The sequence below is a fragment of the Larus michahellis genome, chromosome 1, assembly GCF_964199755.1.
Source record: "Larus michahellis chromosome 1, bLarMic1.1, whole genome shotgun sequence".
NCBI lineage: Eukaryota > Metazoa > Chordata > Aves > Charadriiformes > Laridae > Larus > Larus michahellis.
This window is the reverse complement of record NC_133896.1, coordinates 79,137,606-79,150,426: the sequence shown is the minus strand read 5'-3', so window position 1 is coordinate 79,150,426 and position 12,821 is coordinate 79,137,606.

Here is a 12,821-nt window from a genome sequence, read left to right as displayed (position 1 = left end):
TCACTGTCCCGGGAAAGTCTCTGCTAACACCCTGCAGAGCGCTGTGCCCAATATACGGAAACGTCTTGCGGTATCTCCTACAGGGAAAGTGCCAGGAGGAATTGTGGAGCTTGTTCTCAGTGTCTCTGAGAATTGATCTGATTATCCCTGTGACCTCTTTGCTAAGACTCTCCAGAGAGCCGTCCTCAAAACAAACACACATCTTGACATATCTCCCACATTGATCGCAGTGTCTCCAGGAACGGCATTCAATGAGCCAGGAACTTTTCTGCCTACACTGTCCATTGAGTTGTCCTCAAAACCAATATACATCCTGCTATATCTCCCACATGGAAAGTGCCAGGAGGGAAAAGTGAGGATTATGCTTAGACTTTCTCGGAACTGCTTCAAATCAACTAGGTATCTTTGTGCTGTAAATCTCCCAACAGCCAAACGCAAAAGCAGCAAACATCTCGCTGTATGTCCCACATCGAAAGTGCCAAGAGAGTAATGTAGAGCTTGCTCTCCCTGTCTTTGAGTACTGTTTTCACTGTCCCGGTTACCTCTTTGCTACCATTCTCTTCAGAGCTGCAGTGAAACCAGGAACCATGTGGAGAAGGCACCCACACTGAAAATGCCTGGAAGGAACGTTGGGGCTTCTTCTCAGTGTCTCTGACATAGGGTTTCACTGTCCCGGGAAAGTCTCTGCTAACACCCTGCAGAGCGCTGTGCCCAATATACAGAAACGTCTTGCGGTATCTCCTACGGGGAAAGTGCCAGGAGGAATTGTGGAGCTTGTTCTCAGTGTCTCTGAGAATTGATCTGATTATCCCTGTGACCTCTTTGCTAAGACTCTCCAGAGAGCCGTCCTCAAAACCAACACACATCTTGACATATCTCCCACATTGATCATAGGGTCTCCAGAAACGGCATTCAATGAGCCGGGAACTTTTCTCCCTACACTGTCCATTGAGTTGTCCTCAAAACCAGTATACATCCTGCTATATCTCCCACATGGAAAGTGCCAGGTAGGAAATGTAGAGCTTGTTCTCCCTGTCTTTGAGTACTGCTTTCTACTCTCCTGGTTACCTCTTTGCTAACGTTCTCTCGAGAGAGTTGTGCTCCAAACCAAAGCACACCTTGACATATCTCCCACATGGAAAGTGCTATTAGGCAATTGTAGGATTTGATCGCAGTGTCTCTCCAGGAACGGCATTCAGTGAGCCAGGAACTTTTCTGCCTACACTGTCCATTGAGTTGTCCTCAAAACCAATATACATCCTGCTATATCTCCCACATGGAAAGTGCCAGGAGGGAAAAGTGAGGATTATGCTTAGACTTTCTCGGAACTGTTTCAAATCAACTAGATATCTTTGTGCTGTAAATCTCCCAACAGCCAAATGCAAAAGCAGCAAACATCTCGCTGTATGTCCCACATCGAAAGTGCCAAGAGAGTAATGTAGAGCTTGCTCTCCCTGTCTTTGAGTACTGTTTTCACTGTCCCGGTTACCTCTTTGCTAACATTCTCTTCAGAGCTGCATTGAAACCAGGAACCATGTGGAGAAGGCACCCACACTGAAAATGCCTGGAAGGAACGTTGGGGCTTCTTCTCAGTGTCTCTGACATAGGGTTTCACTGTCCCGGGAAAGTCTCTGCTAACACCCTGCAGAGCGCTGTGCCCAATATACAGAAACGTCTTGTGGTATCTCCTACAGGGAAAGTGCCAGGAGGAATTGTGGAGCTTGTTCTCAGTGTCTCTGAGAATTGCTCTGATTATCCCTGTGACCTCTTTGCTAAGACTCTCCAGAGAGCCGTCCTCAAAACCAACACACATCTTGACATATCTCCCACATTGATCGCAGGGTCTCCAGGAACGGCATTCAATGAGCCAGGAACATTTCTGCCTACACTGTCCATTGAGTTGTCCTCAAAACCAATATACATCCTGCTATATCTCCCACATGGAAAGTGCCAGGAGGGAAAAGTGAGGATTATGCTTAGACTTTCTCGGAACTGCTTCAAATCAACTAGATATCTTTGTGCTGTAAATCTCCCAACAGCCAAGCGCAAAAGCAGCAAACATCTCGCTGTATGTCCCACATCCAAAGTGCCAAGAGAGTAATGTAGAGCTTGCTCTCCCTGTCTTTGAGTACTGTTTTCACTGTCCCGGTTACCTCTTTGCTACCATTCTCTTCAGAGCTGCAGTGAAACCAGGAACCATGTGGAGAAGGCACCCACACTGAAAATGCCTGGAAGGAACGTTGGGGCTTCTTCTCAGTGTCTCTGACATAGGGTTTCACTGTCCCGGGAAAGTCTCTGCTAACACCGTGCAGAGCGCTGTGCCCAATATACAGAAACGTCTTGCGGTATCTCCTACGGGGAAAGTGCCAGGAGGAATTGTGGAGCTTGTTCTCAGTGTCTCTGAGAATTGATCTGATTATCCCTGTGACCTCTTTGCTAAGACTCTCCAGAGAGCCGTCCTCAAAACCAACACACATCTTGACATATCTCCCACATTGATCATAGGGTCTCCAGAAACGGCATTCAATGAGCCGGGAACTTTTCTCCCTACACTGTCCATTGAGTTGTCCTCAAAACCAGTATACATCCTGCTATATCTCCCACATGGAAAGTGCCAGGTAGGAAATGTAGAGCTTGTTCTCCCTGTCTTTGAGTACTGCTTTCTACTCTCCTGGTTACCTCTTTGCTAACGTTCTCTCGAGAGAGTTGTGCTCCAAACCAAAGCACACCTTGACATATCTCCCACATGGAAAGTGCTATTAGGCAATTGTAGGATTTGATCGCAGTGTCTCTCCAGGAACGGCATTCAGTGAGCCAGGAACTTTTCTGCCTACACTGTCCATTGAGTTGTCCTCAAAACCAATATACATCCTGCTATATCTCCCACATGGAAAGTGCCAGGAGGGAAAAGTGAGGATTATGCTTAGACTTTCTCGGAACTGTTTCAAATCAACTAGATATCTTTGTGCTGTAAATCTCCCAACAGCCAAATGCAAAAGCAGCAAACATCTCGCTGTATGTCCCACATCGAAAGTGCCAAGAGAGTAATGTAGAGCTTGCTCTCCCTGTCTTTGAGTACTGTTTTCACTGTCCCGGTTACCTCTTTGCTAACATTCTCTTCAGAGCTGCATTGAAACCAGGAACCATGTGGAGAAGGCACCCACACTGAAAATGCCTGGAAGGAACGTTGGGGCTTCTTCTCAGTGTCTCTGACATAGGGTTTCACTGTCCCGGGAAAGTCTCTGCTAACACCCTGCAGAGCGCTGTGCCCAATATACAGAAACGTCTTGTGGTATCTCCTACAGGGAAAGTGCCAGGAGGAATTGTGGAGCTTGTTCTCAGTGTCTCTGAGAATTGCTCTGATTATCCCTGTGACCTCTTTGCTAAGACTCTCCAGAGAGCCGTCCTCAAAACCAACACACATCTTGACATATCTCCCACATTGATCGCAGGGTCTCCAGGAACGGCATTCAATGAGCCAGGAACATTTCTGCCTACACTGTCCATTGAGTTGTCCTCAAAACCAATATACATCCTGCTATATCTCCCACATGGAAAGTGCCAGGAGGGAAAAGTGAGGATTATGCTTAGACTTTCTCGGAACTGCTTCAAATCAACTAGATATCTTTGTGCTGTAAATCTCCCAACAGCCAAGCGCAAAAGCAGCAAACATCTCGCTGTATGTCCCACATCCAAAGTGCCAAGAGAGTAATGTAGAGCTTGCTCTCCCTGTCTTTGAGTACTGTTTTCACTGTCCCGGTTACCTCTTTGCTACCATTCTCTTCAGAGCTGCAGTGAAACCAGGAACCATGTGGAGAAGGCACCCACACTGAAAATGCCTGGAAGGAACATTAGGGCTTCTTCTCAGTGTCTCTGACATAGGGTTTCACTGTCCCGGGAAAGTCTCTGCTAACACCCTGCAGAGCGCTGTGCCCAATATACAGAAACGTCTTGCGGTATCTCCTACAGGGAAAGTGCGAGGAGGAACTGTCGAGCTTGTTCTCAGTGTCTCTGAGAATTGCTCTGATTATCCCTGTGACCTCTTTGCTAAGACTCTCCAGAGAGCCGTCCTCAAAACCAACACACATCTTGACATATCTCCCACATTGATCGCAGTGTCTCCAGGAACGGCATTCAAGGAGCCAGGAACTTTTCTGCCTACACTGTCCATTGAGTTGTCCTCAAAACCAATATACATCCTGCTATATCTCCCACATGGAAAGTGCCAGGAGGGAAAAGTGAGGATTATGCTTAGACTTTCTCGGAACCGCTTCAAATCAACTAGATATCTTTGTGCTGTAAATCTCCCAACAGCCAAACGCAAAAGCAGCAAACATCTCGCTGTATGTCCCACATCGAAAGTGCCAAGAGAGTAATGTAGAGCTTGCTCTCCCTGTCTTTGAGTACTGTTTTCACTGTCCCGGTTACCTCTTTGCTAACATTCTCTTCAGAGCTGCAGTGAAACCAGGAACCATGTGGAGAAGGCACCCACACTGAAAATGACTGGAAGGAACGTTGGGGCTTCTTCTCAGTGTCTCTGACATAGGGTTTCACTGTCCCGGGAAAGTCTCTGCTAACACCCTGCAGAGCGCTGTGCCCAATATACAGAAACGTCTTGCGGTATCTCCTACAGGGAAAGTGCCAGGAGGAACTGTCGAGCTTGTTCTCAGTGTCTCTGAGAATTGCTCTGATTATCCCTGTGACCTCTTTGCTAAGACTCTCCAGAGAGCCGTCCTCAAAACCAACACACATCTTGACATATCTCCCACATTGATCACAGGGTCTCCAGAAACGGCATTCAAGGAGCCAGGAACTTTTCTCCCTACACTGTCCGTTGAGTTGTCCTCAAAACCAATATACATCCTGCTATATCTCCCACATGGAAAGTGCCAGGTAGGAAATGTAGAGCTTGTTCTCCCTGTCTTTGAGTACTGCTTTCTACTCTCCTGGTTACCTCTTTGCTAACGTTCTCTCGAGAGAGTTGTGCTCCAAACCAAAGCACACCTTGACATATCTCCCACATGGAAAGTGCTATTAGGCAATTGTAGGATTTGATCGCAGTGTCTCTCCAGGAACGGCATTCAGTGAGCCAGGAACTTTTCTGCCTACACTGTCCACTGAGTTGTCCTCAAAACCGATATATATCCTGCTATATCTACTACATGGAAAGTGCCAAGAGAATAATGTAGAGCTTGCTCTCCCTGTCTTTGAGTACTGTCTTTTTCACTGTCCCGATGACCTCTTTGCTAACATTCTCTTCAGAGCTGCATTGAAACCAGGAACCATGTGGAGAAGGCACCCACACTGAAAATGCCTGGAAGGAACATTGGGGCTTCTTCTCAGTGTCTCTGACATAGGGTTTCACTGTCCCGGGAAAGTCTCTGCTAACACCCTGCAGAGCGCTGTGCCCAATATACAGAAACGTCTTGCGGTATCTCCTAGAGGGAAAGTGCCAGGAGGAACTGTCGAGCTTGTTCTCAGTGTCTCTGAGAATTGATCTGATTATCCCTGTGACCTCTTTGCTAAGACTCTCCAGAGAGCCGTCCTCAAAACCAACAAACACCTTGACATATCTCCCACATTGATCGCAGTGTCTCCAGGAACGGCATTCAAGGAGCCAGGAACTTTTCTGCCTACACTGTCCATTGAGTTGTCCTCAAAACCAATATACATCCTGCTATATCTCCCACATGGAAAGTGCCAGGAGGGAAAAGTGAGGATTATGCTTAGACTTTCTCGGAACTGCTTCAAATCAACTAGATATCTTTGTGCTGTAAATCTCCCAACAGCCAAACGCAAAAGCAGCAAACATCTCGCTGTATGTCCCACATCCAAAGTGCCAAGAGAGTAATGTAGAGCTTGCTCTCCCTATCTTTGAGTACTGTTTTCACTGTCCCGGTTACCTCTTTGCTAACATTCTCTTCAGAGCTGCAGTGAAACCAGGAACCATGTGGAGAAGGCACCCACACTGAAAATGCCTGGAAGGAACGTTGGGGCTTCTTCTCAGTGTCTCTGACATAGGGTTTCACTGTCCCGGGAAAGTCTCTGCTAACACCCTGCAGAGCGCTGTGCCCAATATACAGAAACGTCTTGCGGTATCTCCTACAGGGAAAGTGCCAGGAGGAACTGTCGAGCTTGTTCTCAGTGTCTCTGAGAATTGCTCTGATTATCCGTGTGACCTCTTTGCTAAGACTCTCCAGAGAGCCGTCCTCAAAACCAACACACATCTTGACATATCTCCCACATTGATCGCAGTGTCTCCAGGAACGGCATTCAATGAGCCAGGAACATTTCTGCCTACACTGTCCATTGAGTTGTCCTCAAAACCAGTATACATCCTGCTATATCTCCCACATGGAAAGTGCCAGGTAGGAAATGTAGAGCTTGTTCTCCCTGTCTTTGAGTACTGCTTTCTACTCTCCTGGTTACCTCTTTGCTAACGTTCTCTCGAGAGAGTTGTGCTCCAAACCAAAGCACACCTTGACATATCTCCCACATGGAAAGTGCTATTAGGCAATTGTAGGATTTGATCGCAGTGTCTCTCCAGGAACGGCATTCAGTGAGCCAGGAACTTTTCTGCCTACACTGTCCATTGAGTTGTCCTCAAAACCAATATACATCCTGCTATATCTCCCACATGGAAAGTGCCAGGAGGGAAAAGTGAGGATTATGCTTAGACTTTCTCGGAACTGCTTCAAATCAACTAGATATCTTTGTGCTGTAAATCTCCCAACAGCCAAGCGCAAAAGCAGCAAACATCTCGCTGTATGTCCCACATCGAAAGTGCCAAGAGAGTAATGTAGAGCTTGCTCTCCCTGTCTTTGAGTACTGTTTTCACTGTCCCGGTTACCTCTTTGCTAACATTCTCTTCAGAGCTGCATTGAAACCAGGAACCATGTGGAGAAGGCACCCACACTGAAAATGCCTGGAAGGAACGTTGGGGCTTCTTCTCAGTGTCTCTGACATAGGGTTTCACTGTCCCGGGAAAGTCTCTGCTAACACCCTGCAGAGCGCTGTGCCCAATATACAGAAACGTCTTGCGGTATCTCCTACAGGGAAAGTGCCAGGAGGAACTGTCGAGCTTGGTCTCAGTGTCTCTGAGAATTGCTCTGATTATCCCTGTGACCTCTTTGCTAAGACTCTACAGAGAGCCGTCCTCAAAACAAACACACATCTTGACATATCTCCCACATTGATCGCAGAGTCTCCAGGAACGGCATTCAAGGAGCCAGGACCTTTTCTCCCTACACTGTCCATTGAGTTGTCCTCAAAACCAGTATACATCCTGCTATATCTCCCACATGGAAAGTGCCAGGTAGGAAATGTAGAGCTTGTTCTCCCTGTCTTTGAGTACTGCTTTCTACTCTCCTGGTTACCTCTTTGCTAACGTTCTCTCGAGAGAGTTGTGCTCCAAACCAAAGCACACCTTGACATATCTCCCACATGGAAAGTGCTATTAGGCAATTGTAGGATTTGATCGCAGTGTCTCTCCAGGAACGGTATTCAGTGAGCCAGGAAGTTTTCTGCTTACACTGTCCACTGAGTTGTCCTCAAAACCGATATATATCCTGCTATATCTACTACATGGAAAGTGCCAAGAGAATAATGTAGAGCTTGCTCTCCCTGTCTTTGAGTACTGTTTTCACTGTCCCGGTTACCTCTTTGCTACCATTCTCTTCAGAGCTGCAGTGAAACCAGGAACCATGTGGAGAAGGCACCCACTCTGAAAATGACTGGAAGGAACATTGGGGCTTCTTCTCAGTGTCTCTGACATAGGGTTTCACTGTCCCGGGAAAGTCTCTGCTAACACCCTGCAGAGCGCTGTGCCCAATATACAGAAACGTCTTGCGGTATCTCCTACAGGGAAAGTGCCAGGAGGAATTGTGGAGCTTGTTCTCAGTGTCTCTGAGAATTGATCTGATTATCCCTGTGACCTCTTTGCTAAGACTCTCCAGAGAGCCGTCCTCAAAACAAACACACATCTTGACATATCTCCCACATTGATCGCAGGGTCTCCAGGAACGGCATTCAAGGAGCCGGGACCTTTTCTCCCTACACTGTCCATTGAGTTGTCCTCAAAACCAATATACATCCTGCTATATCTCCCACATGGAAAGTGCCAGGAGGGAAAAGTGAGGATTATGCTTAGACTTTCTCGGAACTGCTTCAAATCAACTAGATATCTTTGTGCTGTAAATCTCCCAACAGCCAAGCGCAAAAGCAGCAAACATCTCGCTGTATGTCCCACATCGAAAGTGCCAAGAGAGTAATGTAGAGCTTGCTCTCCCTGTCTTTGAGTACTGTTTTCACTGTCCCGGTTACCTCTTTGCTAACATTCTCTTCAGAGCTGCATTGAAACCAGGAACCATGTGGAGAAGGCACCCACACTGAAAATGCCTGGAAGGAACGTTGGGGCTTCTTCTCAGTGTCTCTGACATAGGGTTTCACTGTCCCGGGAAAGTCTCTGCTAACACCCTGCAGAGCGCTGTGCCCAATATACAGAAACGTCTTGCGGTATCTCCTACAGGGAAAGTGCCAGGAGGAATTGTGGAGCTTGTTCTCAGTGTCTCTGAGAATTGATCTGATTATCCCTGTGACCTCTTTGCTAAGACTCTACAGAGAGCCGTCCTCAAAACAAACACACATCTTGACATATCTCCCACATTGATCGCAGTGTCTCCAGGAACGGCATTCAAGGAGCCAGGACCTTTTCTCCCTACACTGTCCATTGAGTTGTCCTCAAAACCAGTATACATCCTGCTATATCTCCCACATGGAAAGTGCCAGGTAGGAAATGTAGAGCTTGTTCTCCCTGTCTTTGAGTACTGCTTTCTACTCTCCTGGTTACCTCTTTGCTAACGTTCTCTCGAGAGAGTTGTGCTCCAAACCAAAGCACACCTTGACATATCTCCCACATGGAAAGTGCTATTAGGCAATTGTAGGATTTGATCGCAGTGTCTCTCCAGGAACGGCATTCAGTGAGCCAGGAACTTTTCTGCCTACACTGTCCACTGAGTTGTCCTCAAAACCGATATATATCCTGCTATATCTACTACATGGAAAGTGCCAAGAGAATAATGTAGAGCTTGCTCTCCCTGTCTTTGAGTACTGTTTTCACTGTCCCAATGACCTCTTTGCTAACATTCTCTTCAGAGCTGCAGTGAAACCAGGAACCATGTGGAGAAGGCACCCACACTGAAAATGCCTGGAAGCAACATTGGGGCTTCTTCTCAGTGTCTCTGACATAGGGTTTCACTGTCCCGGGAAAGTCTCTGCTAACACCCTGCAGAGCGCTGTGCCCAATATACAGAAACGTCTTGCGGTATCTCCTACAGGGAAAGTGCCAGGAGGAATTGTGGAGCTTGTTCTCAGTGTCTCTGAGAATTGATCTGATTATCCCTGTGACCTCTTTGCTAAGACTCTCCAGAGAGCCGTCCTCAAAACAAACACACATCTTGACATATCTCCCACATTGATCGCAGGGTCTCCAGGAACGGCATTCAAGGAGCCAGGAACTTTTCTGCCTACACTGTCCATTGAGTTGTCCTCAAAACCAATATACATCCTGCTATATCTCCCACATGGAAAGTGCCAGGAGGGAAAAGTGAGGATTATGCTTAGACTTTCTCGGAACTGCTTCAAATCAACTAGATATCTTTGTGCTGTAAATCTCCCAACAGCCAAGCGCAAAAGCAGCAAACATCTCGCTGTATGTCCCACATCGAAAGTGCCAAGAGAGTAATGTAGAGCTTGCTCTCCCTGTCTTTGAGTACTGTTTTCACTGTCCCGGTTACCTCTTTGCTAACATTCTCTTCAGAGCTGCAGTGAAACCAGGAACCATGTGGAGAAGGCACCCACACTGAAAATGCCTGGAAGGAACGTTGGGGCTTCTTCTCAGTGTCTCTGACATAGGGTTTCACTGTCCCGGGAAAGTCTCTGCTAACACCCTGCAGAGCGCCGTGCCCAATATACAGAAACGTCTTGCGGTATCTCCTACAGGGAAAGTGCCAGGAGGAATTGTGGAGCTTGTTCTCAGTGTCTCTGAGAATTGCTCTGATTATCCCTGTGACCTCTTTGCTAAGACTCTCCAGAGAGCCGTCCTCAAAACCAACACACATCTTGACATATCTCCCATATTGATCACAGGGTCTCCAGAAACGGCATTCAAGGAGCCGGGAACTTTTCTCCCTACACTGTCCATTGAGTTGTCCTCAAAACCAGTATACATCCTGCTATATCTCCCACATGGAAAGTGCCAGGTAGGAAATGTAGAGCTTGTTCTCCCTGTCTTTGAGTACTGCTTTCTACTCTCCTGGTTACCTCTTTGCTAACGTTCTCTCGAGAGAGTTGTGCTCCAAACCAAAGCACACCTTGACATATCTCCCACATGGAAAGTGCTATTAGGCAATTGTAGGATTTGATCGCAGTGTCTCTCCAGGAACGGCATTCAGTGAGCCAGGAACTTTTCTGCCTACACTGTCCACTGAGTTGTCCTCAAAACCGATATATATCCTGCTATATCTACTACATGGAAAGTGCCAAGAGAATAATGTAGAGCTTGCTCTCCCTGTCTTTGAGTACTGTTTTCACTGTCCCGATGACCTCTTTGCTAACATTCTCTTCAGAGCTGCATTGAAACCAGGAACCATGTGGAGAAGGCACCCACACTGAAAATGCCTGGAAGGAACGTTGGGGCTTCTTCTCAGTGTCTCTGACATAGGGTTTCACTGTCCCGGGAAAGTCTCTGCTAACACCCTGCAGAGCGCTGTGCCCAATATACAGAAACGTCTTGCGGTATCTCCTACAGGGAAAGTGCCAGGAAGAATTGTGGAGCTTGTTCTCAGTGTCTCTGAGAATTGCTCTGATTATCCCTGTGACCTCTTTGCTAAGACTCTCCAGAGAGCCGTCCTCAAAACAAACACACATCTTGACATATCTCCCACATTGATCGCAGTGTCTCCAGGAACGGCATTCAAGGAGCCAGGAACTTTTCTGCCTACACTGTCCATTGAGTTGTCCTCAAAACCAATATACATCCTGCTATATCTCCCACATGGAAAGTGCCAGGAGGGAAAAGTGAGGATTATGCTTAGACTTTCTCGGAACTGCTTCAAATCAACTAGATATCTTTGTGCTGTAAATCTCCCAACAGCCAAGCGCAAAAGCAGCAAACATCTCGCTGTATGTCCCACATCGAAAGTGCCAAGAGAGTAATGTAGAGCTTGCTCTCCCTGTCTTTGAGTACTGTTTTCACTGTCCCGGTTACCTCTTTGCTACCATTCTCTTCAGAGCTGCAGTGAAACCAGGAACCATGTGGAGAAGGCACCCACACTGAAAATGCCTGGAAGGAACGTTGGGGCTTCTTCTCAGTGTCTCTGACATAGGGTTTCACTGTCCCGGGAAAGTCTCTGCTAACACCCTGCAGAGCGCCGTGCCCAATATACAGAAACGTCTTGCGGTATCTCCTACAGGGAAAGTGCCAGGAGGAATTGTGGAGCTTGTTCTCAGTGTCTCTGAGAATTGCTCTGATTATCCCTGTGACCTCTTTGCTAAGACTCTCCAGAGAGCCGTCCTCAAAACCAACACACATCTTGACATATCTCCCATATTGATCACAGGGTCTCCAGAAACGGCATTCAAGGAGCCGGGAACTTTTCTCCCTACACTGTCCATTGAGTTGTCCTCAAAACCAGTATACATCCTGCTATATCTCCCACATGGAAAGTGCCAGGTAGGAAATGTAGAGCTTGTTCTCCCTGTCTTTGAGTACTGCTTTCTACTCTCCTGGTTACCTCTTTGCTAACGTTCTCTCGAGAGAGTTGTGCTCCAAACCAAAGCACACCTTGACATATCTCCCACATGGAAAGTGCTATTAGGCAATTGTAGGATTTGATCGCAGTGTCTCTCCAGGAACGGCATTCAGTGAGCCAGGAACTTTTCTGCCTACACTGTCCACTGAGTTGTCCTCAAAACCGATATATATCCTGCTATATCTACTACATGGAAAGTGCCAAGAGAATAATGTAGAGCTTGCTCTCCCTGTCTTTGAGTACTGTTTTCACTGTCCCGATGACCTCTTTGCTAACATTCTCTTCAGAGCTGCATTGAAACCAGGAACCATGTGGAGAAGGCACCCACACTGAAAATGACTGGAAGGAACATTGGGGCTTCTTCTCAGTGTCTCTGACATAGGGTTTCACTGTCCCGGGAAAGTCTCTGCTAACACCCTGCAGAGCGCTGTGCCCAATATACAGAAACGTCTTGCGGTATCTCCTACAGGGAAAGTGCCAGGAGGAATTGTGGAGCTTGTTCTCAGTGTCTCTGAGAATTGATCTGATTATCCCTGTGACCTCTTTGCTAAGACTCTCCAGAGAGCCGTCCTCAAAACAAACACACATCTTGACATATCTCCCACATTGATCGCAGTGTCTCCAGGAACGGCATTCAAGGAGCCAGGACCTTTTCTCCCTACACTGTCCATTGAGTTGTCCTCAAAACCAATATACATCCTGCTATATCTCCCACATGGAAAGTGCCAGGAGGGAAAAGTGAGGATTATGCTTAGACTTTCTCGGAACTGCTTCAAATCAACTAGATATCTTTGTGCTGTAAATCTCCCAACAGCCAAGTGCAAAAGCAGCAAACATCTCGCTGTATGTCCCACATCGAAAGTGCCAAGAGTGTAATGTAGAGCTTGCTCTCCCTGTCTTTGAGTACTGTTTTCACTGTCCCGGTTACCTCTTTGCTAACATTCTCTTCAGAGCTGCATTGAAACCAGGAACCATGTGGAGAAGGCACCCACACTGAAAATGCCTGGAAGG